At 33.3% G+C, this 8,710-nt stretch overlaps 1 non-coding gene across 1 annotated transcript; it reads right to left on the bottom strand.

Annotated features, from left to right (window-relative positions):
- Positions 1 to 6,784: 6,784 nt before the first annotated feature.
- Positions 6,785 to 6,912, bottom strand: BDBG_17464. The gene has a single exon. It is a non-coding gene; the product is annotated as a tRNA-Leu (tRNA).
- Between the last annotated feature and the right edge of the window lie 1,798 nt (positions 6,913 to 8,710).

Raw genomic sequence — 8,710 nt, 5'->3', positions numbered from 1 at the left:
TCTAGAACATTTATTTAGACATAACTTGATGACTCACATGCACAAGGAATTCAGTCACTTAGAAAGCTCTGAACTCATAAGTATACTTAAATCAAGAGTATACTGATCAAGTATGACTGAGAATATTCAGATGTATGCTCACAAGTGTCTGAATTATCAGGTTATGAAAGAATCTAAGAAAGGATTAGAATATAAGAAAGTATAATATCAGATGAAGTGTACAATACAATCATTCAAATGATGAGAGATGAATCTCATAGATATACTGTCATAAATGTCAAATAAAAATTGATGAATAATCACTGCTATTAATTACACTACTGACTGATCAGTCATGAAAGCAGTTTCAGAGATAATAGAGAAGATGATGATAAAGTTTCTATATAATAAGATCTATGTTAACTATGAAATGTCATGCAAGAGTCTAACTGATAACAGTGTAAATCTAGTAGAAGAAGTAGTGAGGCATTTCATGAGTCAGTTACAGATAAGATATTATAGAACAATGTCATATTATTCACAGACAAATAGAAAGATGAAATACTTGAATAAAATCTTGAATAACATGCTGATGAAATATCTAGTAAACAAGTTAACATAATTATGAAATAAATATCTCAGTCAGACCCTATTAATCATGTGAATTTGACAGTATGCAGTCTTCAAGCATTCATCATTCTATCTATTGTATGAATTGCATCCGCGCATCTCAGAGAATGTTTCAGAAGAGATGAGAGAGAGAACAGCAGTTACAGATACAACAGTTACAGATGTAGAATCAAGATTAACAGAGATCAGTTATAGATGTACAAAAGCTAATAAGTTACTTCTGAATTAAGCAATTCAATTGAAAAGAATACAAGACTCACTAGTTAAGAAATCAAGTCTCAAGATGAGAATATGAGTTCTCATACATAATGAGAGTTCTGAGAAGTTTCAATCTAGATGATTTGAGCTCTATAAAATACTCAAATCACATTCTCTGAAAACTTATATATTGAAGAAATCAGAGAGACAGAACTTACACAACTTAATAAATAGTTCATAACTTATAAAAGCAAAGATACAAGACTTAAGCAGATTATAATTATTCATAGCACTCTTATCAGTGTTAAAGAAGAAGAGACTTATAATTGAAAAGTCTTACAAAGTAAGAGAAATCATAGATGCTTATGAATCAGATAATCTCACTTATTCTGATCTTTTCACAATTATAAGAAAAGAATGAGAAGAAATGAAGAAATCAGATAAATATCATACTTTAATAAGTAATAAGACTGTAGCTGATCATATAATAACATATCACAGATAGCAGATATAACACAGTAAAGAGCAGTTTCAAAGCAGCAGACTTATATATAAGTCAGATCATAGAAGAAAAAGAAATTCAGAGTTGAATTTAACTGTTTATATCAGTTCAATCACAGAGATCACAGAGAATGAATCATCTGAAACATTCACAGATATATAAGATCAAGTCATCTCAATCTCTGAGAATACTCAGAGATTGAGTGAGATTAGCTTTAATGAGCTGTTCACTGTAGTGATCTGAGCAGGTAAAGAGAGACAGTATAATGCATGAGACAGAATCACAAAAGATAAAAGCTGCTCAACCTAGTCATTAAACACTGTATTATATAGAGATCATATAAGAGTGATAACTAGCAGACAAAGAAAAAGTGTAGAAAAAGAAAAGAGATAATGAATTAATTATCAATTATATGAGTCAGCTGTAAAAGACACATGTTATTATGCACACTTCATTCATTTTCATACATTACACATTTAATCTATTTCCAACATCACACCACCTGAAAAAACATCAAAAAACAAAGGAAATCTCAAAACCCAAGGTCTGTAAGAGATTTAAGAGCTGCAAGCCACTCTTGCAACAACACTGTACATATCTTCAATGTCTCTATTACTCTGTGTACAACATTAATGTCATTTATTACAAGATTGACTGAAATGTCAATATAGAAATGCATATGCATGTGTGTAGAAAAATTGAAGAAGAGCACAGAACTCACAGAATCAGAAGTCAAGACAGAGAGAATGAAGATAAAAGAAACAGAAGAAGAAGAGAATGCAGAATCAGATAAATAATAGCAGAAGTTACTCAAAGCTGAATACTTATAATCTGGTATGTACACAATCTTCTCTGCAGAAGAGAGAGAGAAAGTAATAAAAGAAGCTTAAAAATAGAAGAGAGTAGTCTCAGCAGTATTATCATCTTTGATTAAAATGATCTCTGATACTAAAGTAACTAAGAACTATTATCAGTATATAAAATTATAAAAGCAGGAATGATAATTACTGAATAAACATCTGCTGATCTTAGAATTGTACATGTAATTACAACATACATGAGACTTCTCAGAAAGAGAGAGAAGAATACAGAGAAATACAGAAAGTAGAACACAGTGTATGAACAGCTCATTTTTATAACAACATTCTAGATAAGATATATAAGCCTCATATCTGTGAGTGTAAAAGAGTATAATATCTGTATTCTCATTTCTGAAAACACAGATATCTTTTATCTGCATTACAAAGTCAGATAACAGATGTCAGAGAATAGACTGATACAGATCTATTATTCTGAAGAAATTCATCAGAGTGAATATCTCTGTAATATTGAACTTTACAGTTGTAAAAAGTTTCTTAATATCTGTGAATATTATAACTTTATATATAATAAAACTTATAATAATTTCTTCTAAGAACAGAAAAATCAGTGTTAGAAAGAAAAGATGAAAAAGAAAAAGACTTACAATCTCAACACTGTTAAGAGAGAGAATGATTCTCTGATATGAATAATAATTATCTTATCATGAATATTTAAAATAAATATAATAATCAGTGTCTGTGACTGAGCTTCAGATAGTCATGTCATACACTGTCTTTATATAATAAATTATTCTAGGAATTAGTAAGAAGAGCAGAAGTATACACACTGAGAAATATAGTTCACTGAGTCTATGCAATATCTTCTTGAAACAGAGAGAGCTAGTAACAAAGACAGTAATGAGAGCAGAAGTAGTAAGAGTAGAGATTACAGAAACAGAGATAGCAGAAGCGGGAGAATCAGACACAGAGACAAGTGTAGAAGATTAAGAAGAAGTGACAGAAGAGATAGAAAGAGATACAGAAGACTCAGTCATACATAACACAGACAATTTCTTTATTATTATATTCTTCAAGTTCTTAATCAACAATTCAATATTGAGATCATGATCATCAGTGAATACAGATCTGTTAATATGTAAAGATTCTATATAAATTAAAAATAAATATATCAGTATCTGCAGTTATATAAAATAATCAGAAAAACATGATCAGATACTCACTGAAGAAAAGAGAGTTGAGAGTGTATAAGAAGATGAAGAAGATGTATCATTTATAATAGTATGTTCTGATAATCATTAGAAGATAAACAAGTTCTGATCATATTTCATAATGCATTACACTTACTGCTAACAAACTGCTCAGTATAACCACTATAAGAATACTTGTTATGAAAATGGAAGATCATCACCAGAAACACATATAATGTGATAGATGAATAACAGATAGAAGGTGTTGAATAAGAGAAGAGACAGAAATCTTCAATGAGATAATGACATTTAATAATGATAAGAATGAAGAAGATAATTGAAGAATGAGAAAAGTTAGTAAATAAGTAATATAATATAGTAAAAGTTTCTTTGTGAGAGTATACACAGAATGCTAGTTAAATCAGAAATAGATTATATAATTGTGAACACTAGTGACACACTAATCTGCATGAAGCTAGAATGTATAATATAATTATATAAGTGTGATCAAATCTGATGAGAGAGAATGTGATTCAGAAGAATATACAACTGTTGAATAATAACACAGTCACTTCTGAACTTGCTTATAAATGTAAAGAGGTCATAGCAGCCATCAATTAATTTAGCATACAATATATAAGAAGCCGGCGTACGCCTGTAATCATACACTGACTCAAGCAACCTTTGAATCACAGAAATAGAAGAAAGTACAGACTAGACTGATCACCGGGACTATGAATTTCACATTTGATTTCATTTGATCTGGTCTCATACATTTCTTGATGTGAATCTCACTGAGACTAATTATTAAATAAACATGCAAAGTAACTATATATCAGATCTCAAAATGAAATCATGACTTGAAAACAATGAGAAAGTGATCTCATTTAATTTCATTTAGTTTCATTCTTAGCATAAAGTTACTATTTTTAGACATTTTAAGGTTTTTTTTAGACTATTTTTAATTTTTTAAAAAGTAATGCTTTTTGATAACACTTAAATGAGATTTAAAGTCATTTAAAGCAATAAAAATAATTTAAATTGAGAAGTGAAAATCATGATCTTATTTGAAAAATGTGACAAGAGTAGACAGTAAGTCTCACTGAGACAGTATGAAACTACTATCTAATGTTAGAACTGTGTAATAAAATCTGTTAAATGGATAATAAAACTATCAAAAATTCTGATTCTGATTTCAGACACGGTCACACGGTTAGTCTAGTACAGACTGAGAAGAGATTGAATAGTAATAAGTTTTATTAGAAAAATTTATATATAATGTCTTGAATACATTGAACTTTGAAAGATTTATATTTAGTGAGAAATAAAAAATTATATTATTGAGATTTATTATTATCTTTAATAGATTTTTTAGAGTTTTATTATTTATTCAGTTCACAGTTGAAGCACACTAAATATTCATTTATAAGAAAGAGAAATATCTAACTGTTTATATAGACAGTTTAAAATAAAAAGCAAAGCTGTGAAACTCACAGTCTGTCTTACTTAAACAATCTTCACAATTTTCACAAATTTAGCTAAGAGAAAAGAATGTCTCACTTAATAATCAGCTGAATCTGACTGTAACTGTAATTAGAACTTATATAGCTATATAATACAGTTCAGCACTGTGAGATATATAGATAATATAATCTTTTATTTCTTATTACTCTACTCTTCTTCTATTCTCTTTCTCTTCTCTATTTATCACTGATAAGACTGCACTCTTTAATCAATCTTATAAGAAGATTAAGAATATAGTGAATACACTTGAAATTTAAAGTCTAGTATTCTTTTTTCAGTGAAAGTTTAACTGAGAACACTTATCAGAGTCTCAGATCACATAGAATTTAATAAGAAATATATTCACTTATAATTACTCAGTTTAACCAGTACTGTTATCTAACTTAAAGATTATAAGAGATTATTAAAAGACTATTAAGAATGTTCAAGACAGAAATATTAACTGAACTATTATTTAAACTATTAACTGAATCATGTCTATTTATTCTTGATAAGATAATGTGAAAATACATAAGAATCTAAGCCTCTTTTCAAATTTTCCCAGAATAGATATGATTATGTGAGATATTCAAGATTTCATAATCAACAGAGTCTTAAGTCAAATGCATTGAGAGGCTACACCGCCGGAATTAAAAGACCCGCATGCAGATAGTGAGATGAGGCAATTTTACTACTGATTTAAGAAAGCATTTAAAACCTTTTTAAATCTCAACATATTTTCTCAATGAGAATAGGCCCGTCACTCAGCTGAAAGCTCAGAGCTGAGTCAATCTTTAGATATTGAAATATCTAACCGTAAAAGGCGACGCAAGAGATCTGAATCAAGCATGTATCAGACTGAAAGACAGCAAAACTGAGAGATAGAAGAAAAAAAAATGAAAGAATAGAGAGAAAACTGCAGTCTCATCTCTAGAGTTGAATGAGAAGAAGAATCTAGTATTCCCTGCTAAAATAAAGAAAAAGAGTTGTGCAGTGCGGGCTGCACTAAGAGAATGAACATGTAACATTATACCTGCTAGAGCGCAGAGAGGGATACGAGAGACACGGATAGAGCGCGAAGTGAGAAAGAACGAAGGAAAAGAAGAGAAAATGAAAGTGAAAGAGAGAAGAGAAAGTGCGTGCGAGATGAGAGGTCAAGAGAGGTGTTTATATAGATCAGTGATGACGGTGTTGACATTTTAATGAGATTGACGGGCAGAAGGCGCCAAACCCGAATAGTAAGCGCTAAACCTGAAGTAGACACACTAGACCCGAAACGACGGAGCTAGACCGGAGGCGGCGAGAGGCCATGCCCGAACAGGCATGGCGGCGCGGCGACGCGGACCCACTCGCCAGCTGGGAGTTTACTTATTAAAAATATACAATCTTTAAATCATTATTCTTTTTTCATTCTGCTCTTTTCATACATTCTCTATAATATTTACATTTCTTATACTCTTTTCTATGTTTATTTTTAATCTCTGTGTTTATAACATACACTGTTACACTATGTAAATGCTCTGTAATATAATCTCATATAATGTCATCTCTTTGAATTCATGGAATTGAACAGCTGACTCTGCAGTCTGTACAGCTCTGATTAATCTGATAATAGTGATAGAGATGATACAGAGTGAAAGAGAGTGATAGAGGTGATAGAGATGATCAGAGTGATAAGAGAAGAGTAGAGAGGTAGAAGTAGAGAGTGAAAGTAGTAAAGAGAGCTGCGGGGCGGTAGAGGCGGTGATGATGGCCTACCCCCTCTTACCACCCCTACCACTCCTACCACCCCTACCACCCCTTCCACCCCTTCCACCCCTCGGTAGAGGCGGTGGTGGTAGGGGGTAGAAGGGGTGGAAGAGGCGGTAAAGAGAGGGTAGAGTAGGGGTAGAGAGGGCTGCGCAAGCAGCAAAGCGAGCGTAAGCGAGCGTTTGATGCTTGTAAAATAAAAACAAAACTAATATTGACAAGAGCGAGACTCGAACTCACGCGGGTTTCCCCATACCGGATCAGGAAATTCTTAAAATGCAAAATTTCCAAGTGTTCACGTGACAGCTTGAACGGTACGCCTTAACCACTCGGCCATCTTGTCATAGATTCTATTGGGTCTGAAACCCGGGGAAGTGTGTTATTTATTGAGGGGTTGCGGAAGCGTGCATAACCAGACTCAATTCCACTCCAGCGTGGATGGATACCTATGCTACAGCTTACATGAAGGCTTTTATCAGGCTCGGAAATGAGGGGGGGGGGGGAGGGGAAGATGAAGAAAGTCGTGGAAGATAAGTGCACGATGCGATTTCGATGTGTTATGGATAGCATGGCCATGATGGATTCCTTGACGGACGGTGCGGGAGACAAACTACTGCAGCAGATTATGTACCACATTTCTCATGCTTACTAAACCATATGGGGAGACGCCAGAAAGGTGTGCAAACTGGCCCGCAAGCTCATTCTGTGGAAGGTGTAAAGCTTGTGTGATTGAAAGGTTGCTAGCTTGTGAAAAGTTATATGATGGAAGGATTAGTAAGCCAGATCATGTGACCTGACATCCCCACTCACCAGAGTAACTATACACGATGCTATATACAAAATTCGCCTTCAAATCAAGTACAGGTACAAAAAATGACTGGAAAATGTGAAGTAATGAAAAATCAGTCATGATATACATTATTTTTTTATCCCTCTATCCCCCTATCTTCTTTATATTCTCTTTTCAATGCATATATTTCAAACAGTTGATCTCTTTAACACAGGCCTTGTAATAATATTTTCATTTCATGAAAGCTTTGACACATGTGAGGTTTTTCAGGATCAGAAGTGCAGCAATCTCAGAATCAATAAGTAGGTCTTCAAGACTGTCTTTCACTGAAGATTCTCTCACTGTTGATTCCCTCACTATAGTGATATCTCTTGTAGATGTCAGAGAGTCATCAGATTCAACTATGAGTTCTGAGAAGTTCAGTGTATTATATACTAAAAGGGTAGGTATTCTCACAGAGATATCATAGTCAATTCATCAATTATTAGTGAGTATGAGATATAATGAACACTCAGGTTGAATTTCCTCATCAATGAACAGATCATCAATTAATGAATCAGAAATTGCTACAGTCTCTTGACAGGCCGCAGTGAGTAGACCTGGTGTCACTGAAGGAATTGCTGCAGCCACTTTACAGGCCGCATTGAGTAGAACCTTCAGGTTGTGTGAAGTAGTCAGTATTAATGAATTGACAAGATGAAGGTTCTTCTGGAAGATGACATCTTTTGATATGTATAAACACCCATTGAAGAGATTCTTGTGAGGTTTCATAAAACAGGCTGGCACATTGATAATCTCTGTGAGGTTTGCCATCTGATAGGTCTCTGATTTATCTGTAATAAATAGTTGAGTTCTATTCTCACTATTCTTTTCCTTCTTTTCTTTGAATTCCTTTATCCTTGCAGTGTTGTAGATTCTTCAATTATCTGAAGCACTGTCTGAATTAATCAATCAACAGATGCCAAAGTGAGATCTCTCACATTCAGAACATGTAGGTGGATTTCCTAATCCTCGATGGTTTCGGGAGCTCCCTTGTGAACTGCCACGACCACGTCCAGTGCGGCCTTCACGGGCCGAATTCAGTGTATTGATCATTGTAGCTGTTGTAGCAGTGTTAGCCGCAGAATCTGTATTCTGTAGATTCTTTTTATCTTTTGAAGAATCAAGCCGCGAACAGATCTCCTTCATGAGAAGATCAACATTCAATATCACAGCTGTGAATTTGAAATCCTGTATCTCCTCTATCTTCTTCTGAACATAATTCCTTCAATTGTTGAGTAGAACTGAGTAGAAGATATCAAATATTCATGCATCTGAGAGGGAAGTATTCATCATCTTCAATTTCATGATA

The sequence above is a fragment of the Blastomyces gilchristii genome (genome assembly GCF_000003855.2).
Source record: "Blastomyces gilchristii SLH14081 genomic scaffold supercont1.15, whole genome shotgun sequence".
In the NCBI taxonomy this organism is placed as follows: Eukaryota; Fungi; Ascomycota; class Eurotiomycetes; order Onygenales; family Ajellomycetaceae; genus Blastomyces; species Blastomyces gilchristii.
This window is presented reverse-complemented; position numbering and strand designations above follow the sequence as displayed.